The 12585-nt window shown below is 46.7% G+C and overlaps 1 protein-coding gene across 6 annotated transcripts in view; it reads left to right on the top strand.

The window, feature by feature from the left end:
• The window catches only part of ZBTB20 (zinc finger and BTB domain containing 20), a 4633203-nt gene that overhangs the window by 3872344 nt on the left and 748274 nt on the right, over positions 1-12585 (top strand). For all 6 annotated transcript variants that reach the window (XM_069202644.1, XM_069202647.1, XM_069202646.1 and 3 more), the window contains one exon: positions 10328-10393. The gene's annotated coding sequence lies outside the window, so the exon portion shown is untranslated. The remainder of the gene's footprint in view (positions 1-10327; positions 10394-12585) is intronic.

Below are 12585 nucleotides of genomic sequence, written 5' to 3'. Positions count from 1 at the left end.
TAATGGGATGATGTCTGGACGGAGTCTATGATAAAACCCTACAGGGTAACCGTGGGGTTTACCCAGATTAAGATCTGCCAATGTGTCCCTTATTTCCTCTGCTGTAATTTCCCAGTCTTGGGCTTGTCTTTCCAGGGAGGGCAGACTGGATAGGGGGAGTTCTTTTCAGAATCAGGTTTGTGTCCTTGAAGAATACAGCTTCCCTTAAAAGTGGGCAAATTCAGCAGCAATGTTGTGGGAGTCATCAACCTATTCCCCAGCATCTTCCAGAATGCGGGGTGTTACTCTAGCTTGGGAATGATGCGTGGCCAGCCAGTGCAGATTTATCCCCCATTCATATACTTGGCACATAGAGAACATCCAGCATGTATGGGTTTCATCCAGAAACGGTTGGCGGAGGGTGGTTCTGTCAAGCTCTAGCTGGTGTTTTTCTGGCTCATTTAGTGTCCTGGGGTCTCTAAGTTCTTTAATTATTATTGACGTTTCAACTTCTACAGTTTTGCGATGTGTATCGCGTTCAGTTCCTCGAATATAGGAGTAGGTTATTCCCCTCGTGTATGCTTTTCGTGCTTTCTAGAAAGTCCCTGCGGATTCTACTGTGCCCTCATTTAGCCAGATGTAGGACTTAAACTACTGAAGTAGATCTTCTACAAACTTGTTGTCTTGCAAGAACCAGGATTTAAGCCATCACATAGAGCGGGTGCCTCTAGGTGATGTGTCAAATTAGAGTAGGACTGGTGCATGGTCTGATATCCTTATGGGCAGAATTCGAGACCCAGAGCAGTGAAGGAGGTTGCTTTCAGACAGGAGCAGGTAATCAATTTGGGACAGCGATCCATGTGCGGCTGAGTGTGAATGAAGTTTAAGTCGTCGGAGTGCCACACTCCACAGGCATCTCTGAGGCTGAGTCCTCAATTGAGGAAGAGCTGCTACCAAGTTCTTTAGGACTTTCAGTTTAGTCTGGTGCATCGCAGGGGGAATGTAGACACTTAATACATTGCAGGCGGTGCTATCCATCCTGCCCTCTAACAGAATATATCTACCCAGTGTTTCTTGTGTGACTTTAGTTATAGCCATTGGTAAGGATTTATGTAGAAGGATAGCCACCCCCTACAATCTCTAGTATAACCCGCAGGGAGTGCCCTGTCGTAGCAAGGAATTGATAGTTGCGACTCTGTAAGTGTGTTTCTTGGAGCAACACTGCCTCTAGGGTATGTTATTGGAAAAATTGAAACACTGCCCCTCTCTTAATGTGAGTGACCCTGATATTTATACTCCTTATCCAGTTCTTTACAGTTTATTGGTGTAGGCATCCAGCAGCAGAGTGAACCCTAATTCCTTTTCAGCTACTTTTCCAGACAAGATGTATGGAAATGTTTGGTAAGAGAATAGGATATAGTTGGTGAGATTGTACGAGCAATCGTCTGAGCAATTCATAAGAAGACTTATGGGCCTTCATGGTCCAAACAATTTAGGATAGCTGGGATACAGCTAAGTTTGTCATCCGATCAGGCCTAGACACCACAGATGGTCCAGGCCAGCTCTTGCGACAAGTGTGATACAGGCTTCTTCGGGACATCTTGGCACCCCTAATAAACATGTAATTAGGCAGTTCCTGTCTGTTTGATGAAAAACTGGACTTGCCCTAGATCATTTTAAAGAAAGCTTAGTCATGGCGCACTCCTTTGGTCTTTCAGCACCAGTTCGGCAATCTCCCCAACATTTTCACCCTTTTCTAAAAATATGCAAGGGGCTTGGTGTACCTGCAGCACCAGGCTCCCGTGCCCACACAACAAGCTTCCCAGCCCTTTAGAGGTCAGCATCATTACCCTAACAGATAATGACCAGGCCATCATGAGCAGCACATCTCAATCTCCTGCTCCTCCGACAACAACTTCAAAATCACTTAAATGCACCTTTTGGGGCAGACAACCACCCTGCACGAGGCAGGGGCCACCACTTCCTCGGGGGTTGCAGAGTATCAAGTCACCAGGTGTGTCCTTCATATCATCCAACTGTGGTACACTCTGCTATTCCTTTTCAACACAGCATATCTGCCACTTTCATCAGAGCAGCTTTAGGAGGACCATCTGTCCAGAGGTGCAGGCTGTCTTGGCCAGAGGAGCTATCGAGAATGTAGTGGCCTTGAAAGTGGGGACTGAATGTACTTCCTTGTGCCGAAGAAGGGCAGAAGCCTTTGTCCTACTTTGGATATTTGCCCTCCCATTGCCTTACTGTGACAAATTCAAGACTGTTGCACTGGCCCAAGTTCTGTCTGGGTCCCGGAGACTGGATGGTGGAGTTGGACCTGAAGGTTGCCTTTTTAATATCACCATCCTGCAGGTTGCTGTCTGTCGTTAAAAGTGGGCCATGATCATTTTCAGTTTGTTGTGCTGTCTTTCAGCCTCACCAGTGCTCCATTGGTGTTCACAAGGTGATTGCAATGGTCGCTGCCCATCTTCAGAGACCAAGGGTACTAGTCGTTCACAACTTCAAAGCCTGCTTTTGAAGGTAGGTTTGCCATTGTTGATTGTAGACCACCTCCAGGCTACAACAACATTTCTTGCATTGCTGGGGTTTTCAGTCAACCTACCGAAGTCACAACTAACTCCTTTCCAGCGGCTTTGTTTTATCAGATTCATCCTGGATATGGTGTACCCTTTAGGCCTACCCTCTGAGTCAACAAATCCAGAAAATCTGAACAATGATCCTGATGTTTTAATCTTTATCCTGGATCTCAATGAGGATGACTTTGTTTCTTATTGGGTCCACTGGCCAAGCATGCCATATGACACATGAGAGCTCTGTAGTTTGATCTGAGGTGTCACTGGGCCTAGTACCAGAGGAACCTGTCAGATTCCATTCAGAGTTTGAAGGGAACTTTGAAAAGGTCTGCGAGGTGGCTGCTTGATCAAAAATGGACCAGTGTTGACAGTGGTGATTGTCTCATCACTACTGGATCTGGAAGTCATTTGGGAGAAGTGGAAGCCAGGGTACTCTGGTTTCTGATACAAACATGCCTCCATATCTATTTGCTAGAGTTGCTGGTGTTTCACTTAGTGTTGAAGGCCATACTGCCAACCATCAAAAATAGGCTGGTGCAGATTCTCACAGACAACACCACCACCATTCGGGACTGCAACTAACAGGGTGTTGTGGGTTCCTGTACCAGGATGCTCTGTGTCTCTGGAACTGGCTAGGTCTCCAGGGTATCTTCCTGGTCATGAATCAACTGCCGGGATCTTTGAATGCCCGAGTGGGCAAACTCAGCTGGTGATGCCTAGCGGTGTCGCGCCGCGTGGTGCGGCGCGAGCCGAATGTTCGGCACAAGCCGGGCGTTCGGCTGGGGCCGCACAGCGCGTTTCTAAAACGCGGCGCGCCCCCAGCCTTTCATGCACTTTTCGAGGCCCTAGGCATTGCATGGGGCCTCGCTCTATCGTTTTCCACCGCCTTGCTGGGGTCTCCTGACCCCCCTTACCTGTTCTTCTTTCTTCCTTCTTGTCCTCTTTCTTTTCTTCTTTCTGGGGTCTTTTTGTTGTACTTTTTTTATGTCTTCTTCCCTTCCCAGGTTACCTTTCTCTTCCCAGCATTCATTGTTCCCTATTCTCTATGGTTTCTATTCTGTTTTGTTCTATGTACCTCTCCCTGTCTAATATGGTGTCCTTTTACTTCCTGTGGGTCACTTCCTGTCTTTTGGTATATAAGGGCTGTGTTTTCTTCATTTCCTTGCGCTGCAACACTTTCTGCTCAGTTAGTGTCTTCGCTCCTGATTTCCTCCCCTTTTGGTTCTGGATTTCAGCATTCTGTGTTTCCTGACCTTTGCTCCTTTTGGATTCCTGTTTGTTTGTTCTTGTTTTTTCCAGGAATCATCCTGTTTGGAGGTTTTTCCCCTTTTCCTAAGGGGTTTTTTCCCTCTGGCGCTATTTTCTGAAGGGCACGGTCTGTTCTTGGCGTCTCCATTGCCTACAGCACCGTGGCTACCAGAAAGAGTCGCCCCTTTTTGGGCCAAAGTCGAACATTGAAGATCCACGCCACCAGATCTGCAAATTCCAGGCGCAAGCAGCACGTGAGTCGTGACAGATTGCAGCGCCCAACCATTCCGACGTCCTCAAACACCATGGATGACTCAGTGGCGGCTGCTGCAGATCCGGAACAATCTCTTTTGACCACGATTCAGCAACAAGCTCAGGAATTGCAACAACTACGCAATGAAAATGCTGCGTTACGACAGGCTTTGGCTCTCCGCACCAGTGATGTTCCAACTATCTCCGCTTCCACCCCTTGTTTCTCTGGTGAACCAACCAAGCTTCGCGAGTTCCTGGATGCATTAACAGTGTACTTCGCCTTCCGACCTACCCAATTCTCCCACGACAGGACCAAGGTGGGTTATCTTATCAGTGCCTTATCCGGTCCAGCCTTGGCCTGGGCAACCCCGATGGTGTCCTCCAACGACCCGGTATTGTCGGACTATTCCACCTTTGTGAGTCGCTTCAAACAGATGTTTAGCCGTCCTGGATTGGAAGCCTCTGCTGAAGAAGCCCTATGTGACATCCAACAAGGCTCGCAAGACGTCCTGCAATATATAACCCGTTTTCGTCAGCTGGCGGCAGAGACCACTTGTGTGGAACGTACTCTGGTAACTTTATTTCGTAGAGGACTCAAAGAAGAAATAAAGGATGAACTAGTACATTCTACCAGAGCAGAAGAGCTTCGTGGCCTGATGGATCAAGCACTGTCCATCGAATATCGTCTTCAGGAACGGAGATCGGAAAAGAAAAGGAGTAGAGGGTTTTCCCAGCCAAGTAGCTCACGAGCTTGCCTACAGCGTTCCGAGGAACCTCGCACTCCTGCTAGAGACATCGAAGGGGAACCCATGCAGGTGGATACTACCCGAGGTCCGCTCTCTGCTAGTGAACGAGAAGACAGACGCAAGAGAGGGTTGTGCCTGTACTGTGGTTCTGCTGGTCACATGCTTCGTACCTGTCCTGTACGTCCGCCCAGGCCTTCGGGAAACGCCACCTCCCGTCCTCTGTAAGAAGGGAGGGGACGGGATCTACAGCTATACCTTCCATCAGCTCCTTTAATGACAATACAACCGCCTTGTTCATTTTTCCTGTCCTGTTACAACTTCCTGACGGTCGTCAAGAAAAGACTATGGCATTACTAGATTGTGGTGCTAGTGGTATATACATGGACAAGACGTGGGCTGCTGCTCACCAAGTTCCTACACAAGCAAAAGAAGTACCCGAACAGATACACATCGTGGATGGATCCTTGATATCCTCGGGTCCTGTAGACACCACTACCCTGATGTTAAGTCTACAGGTGGGAAACCATCAAGAACACATTTCCTTCGATCTTATCACGTCCCCCAACCATACCATCATTCTTGGAATTCCGTGGTTCATCAGACATAACCCGTATATAAATTGGGTAACCCGGACAGTTTCTTTGTCTTCGCAATTTTGTCATGAGAACTGTTTTACTTCCGACAAGTATTGGTCTCCGAAAAGATCTTTAGATACTGAAGGTGCCACTGGTATGTCCATTAATACGGTCCAAGGGGTCCCAGACCACTATTTGGAGTTTCAGGATGTTTTCCAAAAACCATTGAAACCTGTGCTACCTCCACATCGAGAATATGATTGTGCTATTCCATTGGAACCCGGCACAATTGTTCCTTTTGGGAGGATGTACTCTCTCACGGAACCCGAAAGAGAAGTTCTAAAAGAGTATCTGGACGAAAATATACAGAGTGGTCTTATTGTTCCATCGTCGTCTCCGGCTGGGGCTCCTCTCTTTTTTGTGCCCAAGAAGACAAAGGATCTTCGTCCTTGCCTGGATTTTCGAGGTCTGAATAAAATAACAATTAAAGATCGTTATCCTTTGCCTCTCATCAGGGACATACTAGAAGCTATCAGAGGGGCTCAACGTTTTACTAAATTAGATTTACGAGGAGCTTACCACCTTTTACGCATAAAAGAAGGCGACGAATGGAAGACAGCTTTCAGGACTCCATTTGGCCATTTTGAATATAGGGTTATGCCGTTTGGCCTCACTAACGCCCCCGCAATCTTCCAGAGATTTATGGACTCAGTGTTTTCAGACCTTCTGAATCAGACAGTCGTGATCTACCTAGATGATATTCTTATTTATTCTAGAAATCCTGAACTCCATTCTTCCCATGTGAAACAAGTTCTTCAAAGACTTCGTGCTCATCAACTATTTTGCAAACCAGAAAAATGTGAGTTCGACATGACGGAAGTCAAATATCTGGGCTATCATTTAAGTCCCACTGGCATAGCTATGGATCAAGAAAAGGTACAAGCTATCCTAGAGTGGCCTTCTCCTTCTTCCATAAAAGAAACACAATGTTTCCTAGGGTTAGCAAACTTCTATCGACAATTCATTCTAGACTTTGCCAGCCTGACTAGCCACATAACTCACACCTTAAAAAAGGAAAATTTAAAGAGAGGGTTTGTCTGGACTGAGGCGGCTGAAGCAGCCTTTCAAGAATTAAAGAGAGTCTTCACCCAAGCCCCCATCTTGAGACATCCAGATACCACCAAACAATTTATAGTCGTTACTGATGCTTCTGAGAGAGCCATCGGAGCTGTCTTACTCCAACAACAAGAGGATGATGGTCTTGAACATCCTGTTTTCTACTTGTCTCATATCCTTTCCACAGCTGAACAACACTATTCTGTACTGGAAAGGGAATTATTGGCTCTGAAAACAGCCTGCCTTGAGTGGAGACAGTTTCTGATGGGTTCCAAGGAACCATTTGAGGTGAGGACAGACCACCGTAACCTACAATGTTTACGAAATTTTGTATGCCAGAATAGTCGTCAGGCCCGCTGGGCCTTTTTCTTCAGTCAGTACGATTTTTTTATCACATATATTCCTGGATCTCAAAACATTCTGGCTGATGCTCTGTCTCGCCGATATCCAGAGTGTACTCCTTCCTCATCTCAGTATCTTCTGGAACCCCGTAAGATCATTGGAGTGGCTCAGTCTTTCCTGGAAGAAGTACAACTGGAATACGCCAACCTATCGGACCACGACATTGAAGATCTAAGACCATTAATACATAAGAAACAAGGATATTTTTATTATCAAAACCTGATATTCCTCCCCACTAACAAGGTGCAAGAAAAGGCATTACAAATGTGCCATGATTCACCTGTAGCTGGTCATAGAGGCATCAAGGCCACACAAGAACTTCTTTCACGATTTTTCTGGTGGCCTACCTGGAAGCTGGATGTGGAAAGATACGTTCAGGCCTGTCCCATATGTGCCCAAATCAAGATACCCCATACCCGACCGGCAGGATTACTACAGCCTTTGCCTGTTCCACCGGCCCCATGGCATACCATCTCTACTGATTTTATGTGTTCACTCCCACCATCAGCAGGAAACCGGGTCATCATGGTCACAGTGGATTCTTTCACGAAGATGGCTCATTTCACTGCCCTGAAAAGGCTACCCACTTCTCAAGAACTAAGTCAAATATTCATTGATCATATCTTCCGTCTCCATGGACTTCCACATACCATAATATCTGATAAAGGACCTCAGTACATTTCCCGATTTTGGAGGCATTTTTGTAAAACACTAAATATTAATAGAGCCCTGTCTTCAGGATTCCATCCTCAGACCAACGGCCAGACCGAGCGTCTGAACCAAGGACTAGAGCAATATCTTCGATGCTTTTGCAATTCTACCCAAAGTAACTGGAACACTTACCTCTCTATAGCAGAATTTTCCTACAATAACTCAGTCCATAGTGCCTCCAAGGTCACTCCCTTTTTCTGTTCATATGGTTTTCATCCTACCTCTTTTCCTACTTCTCCACAATCCAACTCTCCTCTACCCGCTATTACCTATTTCTCCAAACGCCTTCTCCAAATCCATAGACTAATTTGATCTAATTTGTTACATACCAAGAGATATATGAAGAAGGCTGCTGACAAGAGACGTGCTACCAATCCAGACTATCATCCGCAAGATAAAGTCTGGCTCTCCTCCAAATTCTTACCCTCACGTCTTTCTCAAAATAAGTTCACACCTCGTTACTATGGGCCTTTCCGTATTCTTCAGTTGGTCAATCCTGTCACTGTCCGTCTTCACTTACCTCATACATGGAAGATTCATCCGGTCTTTCATGTTTCTCAGCTTAAACCTTATGTGCCTGACCCTTACTCACGTCAGTTTCCTTGTCCACCTCCTGTACTCGTGGATGATGTTCCTGAATATGAAGTACAGGAAATTTGTGACTCTCGTCTTTTTCACAAACGCCTTCAGTATCTGATTCATTGGAAGGGTTATCCTCTCAGTGAATGCTCTTGGGAAGATGCATCTTCTGTTCACGCTCCTCGCCTGATTCAACGCTTTCACCGTTTATTTCCTCTCAAACCTGGCCCTTCGGGAGGGGGACCTACTGTCGCGCCGCGTGGTGCGGCGCGAGCCGAATGTTCGGCACAAGCCGGGCGTTCGGCTGGGGCCGCACAGCGCGTTTCTAAAACGCGGCGCGCCCCCAGCCTTTCATGCACTTTTCGAGGCCCTAGGCATTGCATGGGGCCTCGCTCTATCGTTTTCCACCGCCTTGCTGGGGTCTCCTGACCCCCCTTACCTGTTCTTCTTTCTTCCTTCTTGTCCTCTTTCTTTTCTTCTTTCTGGGGTCTTTTTGTTGTACTTTTTTTATGTCTTCTTCCCTTCCCAGGTTACCTTTCTCTTCCCAGCATTCATTGTTCCCTATTCTCTATGGTTTCTATTCTGTTTTGTTCTATGTACCTCTCCCTGTCTAATATGGTGTCCTTTTACTTCCTGTGGGTCACTTCCTGTCTTTTGGTATATAAGGGCTGTGTTTTCTTCATTTCCTTGCGCTGCAACACTTTCTGCTCAGTTAGTGTCTTCGCTCCTGATTTCCTCCCCTTTTGGTTCTGGATTTCAGCATTCTGTGTTTCCTGACCTTTGCTCCTTTTGGATTCCTGTTTGTTTGTTCTTGTTTTTTCCAGGAATCTTCCTGTTTGGAGGTTTTTCCCCTTTTCCTAAGGGTTTTTTTCCCTCTGGCGCTATTTTCTGAAGGGCACGGTCTGTTCTTGGCGTCTCCATTGCCTACAGCACCGTGGCTACCAGAAAGAGTCGCCCCTTTTTGGGCCAAAGTCGAACATTGAAGATCCACGCCACCAGATCTGCAAATTCCAGGCGCAAGCAGCACGTGAGTCGTGACAAGCGGATCACAAATGGCGGCTACGCCCAGAGGTGGTGCAGGACATCTTCCAATAATATGGAGAACCCTGGCCTGATCCCCTCACCACTGTCAAGGATGTGCAATGTCCATACTTTGGACACTGAGCAAACTGGTGTTAAGAACTTGTGCTGCGTTCCTGCCAAAGATAGTCACACCTTTTCATGTCAGACAAGCTTTCACTTTTCTGGGAGGAGAGAGATGAAGACTCCATGAATACTTTGTGATGACCCATCAGCATGCATTTGATTGGAAATCCTTGTCCCACCATTTCCCCATGACTACCAATTATGGAGAATATGACAAAATACTAGACTATCTTCAATGCTGGATTTGTATTTAGTGAGTTGGTTGTCTGGGGAGCGTGCATAAAACTGCTTTGCACCAAACAGAAGATAGAGTACCTAATCCTAGGCGTCAGAGCCGAGGAAGGAGAAACACAGCAAATGTGTAGTTTCAACAGAAATATTAACATGTTCTGAGATGGAAGTGGGCATTATGGTTATCCTGTTGAAAGTGATGGCTTCTTACAAGGGTTTATTATGCTATTGATTGTTAAAGCAGGAGCTAGTTTTTGAGGAGGAGGGGCTAACTTGGTACTGAGTTTCCATCTCTTTTACACATTTATTCTGTTAGTGGCATGGTAAATCAACGGAGAGATGTCTTGCATCCCTACATAAGCAGAAGAACATCAAAAGTCCTAAGGGAAGATTGTTAAACCTCTTAGAGATGGAAAGCATATGTTATGCATAGAGTCTGTAAGTTCCTAATGGCAGAACATGTAAATAAAATATATGCTATGAGCAACAATTCTGAATTGTACATAGTACAATATAGCCATTTGAAAGGTTTCAGATGTCCCAAGAAATATGGTATAATATTTAATTTGAATAACGTTGGCATGTATTTCAAGCTTAAAACAAAATTAATTTATGTTTTAATTACATTCTTTGCACATTCTTTAAATATGATATATACAATTGCAGATGTTCTTGATATGGTTCGTAGATATAATGATAACTTTTTTTATAGATAATAAAATTGTAATTGAATTGAATCCGTCCTCTTTATTATCAGGAAGAAAAGAAGCACGGGAATCTTTCTGCATCTTCCTCACAAAACTGCCACGACTACCAGAAACAGGTAGGCAGCAGATACATTAGGTAATTTCCTGGAGAAATTGTTGTCAACTGTAATAAAGGAGTGAAGCTTTTCCAGATAGATCTATATTGCTCTCTTTTTCATGTTTGATTGCAAAGGAATCCCACTATTTCAGGTGCACCAGCCATCAAAATGGAAATCAATATTCCCAACATACGAGGAGATAAAGAGAGGCCCTCTGCCTTCTAGCAGACCAATATACTGTCTGATGTGAGATGGGAAAAGTAGGCTTTTCTAGCTGTAAATGGAACTGAGAAATCGAGACAGATAATATTTAAAGTTCATAGAGTCAGAGACTCTGAGAGAGACATCAGTACTGCAGGAGTTGTAATGGGGGCAGGAAGGTGGATGGTTGGTCAAACCATGTTGAGACAATATTGGGTACCAAAGCTGGCAAAGTGCTGAAGGTGGAACCTGGACTCTCCAACAGTGGCTAGGTGCATTCATAGCTCTGGTGTGTAGCGAAAGGTAAACTCAGCAGCTCTACGCAGGGTTTAATCCACTTCAAGAAGGAGAGAGACAGCCTGTCCAGGAAGCAAGAGAGACAGAAGTCCCTGCTCTGTCTTCTGAAAAAGATGAGGAGCCACCTGGGAGCAAGACACTATGAGAAATGGCAACGGACATGTGCACCAAAGACTGAATGAATGAGTCGGTAACTCTGTCAGTAGTCCCTTCAGTCTAGGACAAAGTAGTCTCTTGAGTCTAAAGCCAGCAGAAACTACCAAGACAGAGGAGACTTTAATCTGAATATTATTCCTTTTTTCAGTTTTTCTGTTTTTGTAGGCAGAAGTTTTAAAAATGTATTCTGGTCTCTCCTATATAATTCTCTCCATTTCCCAAACTCCTAATGATCTTTCATAGCTATCTCTCTTTCTCCCTCTATCTCCTCTTCACACTTGGGGGGTCATTTTGACCTCGGACCGCCGTGCGGAAGACCGCCAGTGCAGGCGGTTTGCCGCTCGGCCTATTATGACAGTTGGCAGCCCTCCGTCCCTTTACGGACAGAGAGCCGCCAACAGCCATACTGGCGGGAGGCGGGGAAGTGGAGGTTGCCCCACCTCCACCGCTACGCCAACAGAACACCGCCCAGCGAATCACATCCTGTGATTCGCCGTGGCGGTGTTCTGTTGGCGGTGTGGTGTCGGCGGAGTTAACCCCATGGCTCCCGTCCCCTCCCGGAGGATCGATGGACCAGGTAAGTCGATCGTCCATTAGGGGAGGGGGATGGAGGGGTTGTGTGTTGTGTGCGTGCATGGGGGTGTGCGTCTGAGTATGTAGAGGGGGTGTGTGAGTGCGTGTATGCTTGTGGGGGTGATGCGTGTTTGGGAATGAGTGCATGTATGTCTGTATGGATGTGTGCGTGTATGTGTGAATGTGGTTGTGCGTGTCTGACTGTGTGTGTGAATGTTGGCATGTATGTCGGGGTGTGTGTGTGTTGGTGGTGCCTGCATGCGTGTCGGGTGTGTGTGAGTTATGTGGGGTTGGGGGTCGGGGTGGGGAGGGGGGTCCTGCCACCTTTCGGGGGTGGCAGGGGTGGTGGGGGGTGTAGGGGAGGGAGTCGGGGTGGGGGTGGGGGGTGGGGGAGACCCCTATCAGTGCCAGGGAAGGAATTCCCTGGCACTGATAGTGCTTACTGCCATGGATTTCATGGCGGTTCAAACCGCTGGAAATCCACGGCGGTAAGCCGGGTGCAAATACCGCCGGCGGTATAGTGACGGCCGCCGGGCTGGAGACCCAGGTCTCCAGCACGGCGGGCGGAATGGAGAACCGGCGGATGACCATGGCGGTAACCGCCATGGTCATAATCCCACAAGGTAAGACCGCCAGCCTGTTGGCGGTCTTTCCGCCGGTTCTCCGCCTTCCGCCAGGATCGTAATGACCCCCTTAGTGTCTCCTATGGACATCGAATAACCGAAACTTTCAGGGATGTTAGAATTCCACACTCTGTAACTCCTGATGACTTCACAGCATTGACCCCATAGCCCCTCGGTGGCCTTCTGTTTGCTATTTGCGGGGCTAGGACAGTGTTTAATGTGCTCCAGTGGTGCGCACCAACAATCACTTTTGGATACCTGTACTTATTTTTCGCTGTTAAAGTATGGCCCAGATCAATAGAGAAAAAGGCAGAAAATGAGGATGAAGGAGGAGGATAGGAAAATAGTGATGAAGGGACG

This window comes from Pleurodeles waltl, chromosome 8 (genome assembly GCF_031143425.1).
Source record: "Pleurodeles waltl isolate 20211129_DDA chromosome 8, aPleWal1.hap1.20221129, whole genome shotgun sequence".
In the NCBI taxonomy this organism is placed as follows: Eukaryota; Metazoa; Chordata; class Amphibia; order Caudata; family Salamandridae; genus Pleurodeles; species Pleurodeles waltl.
The sequence above is the reverse complement of the archived record's forward strand: the minus strand, read 5'-3'. Positions and strand labels throughout refer to the sequence as shown.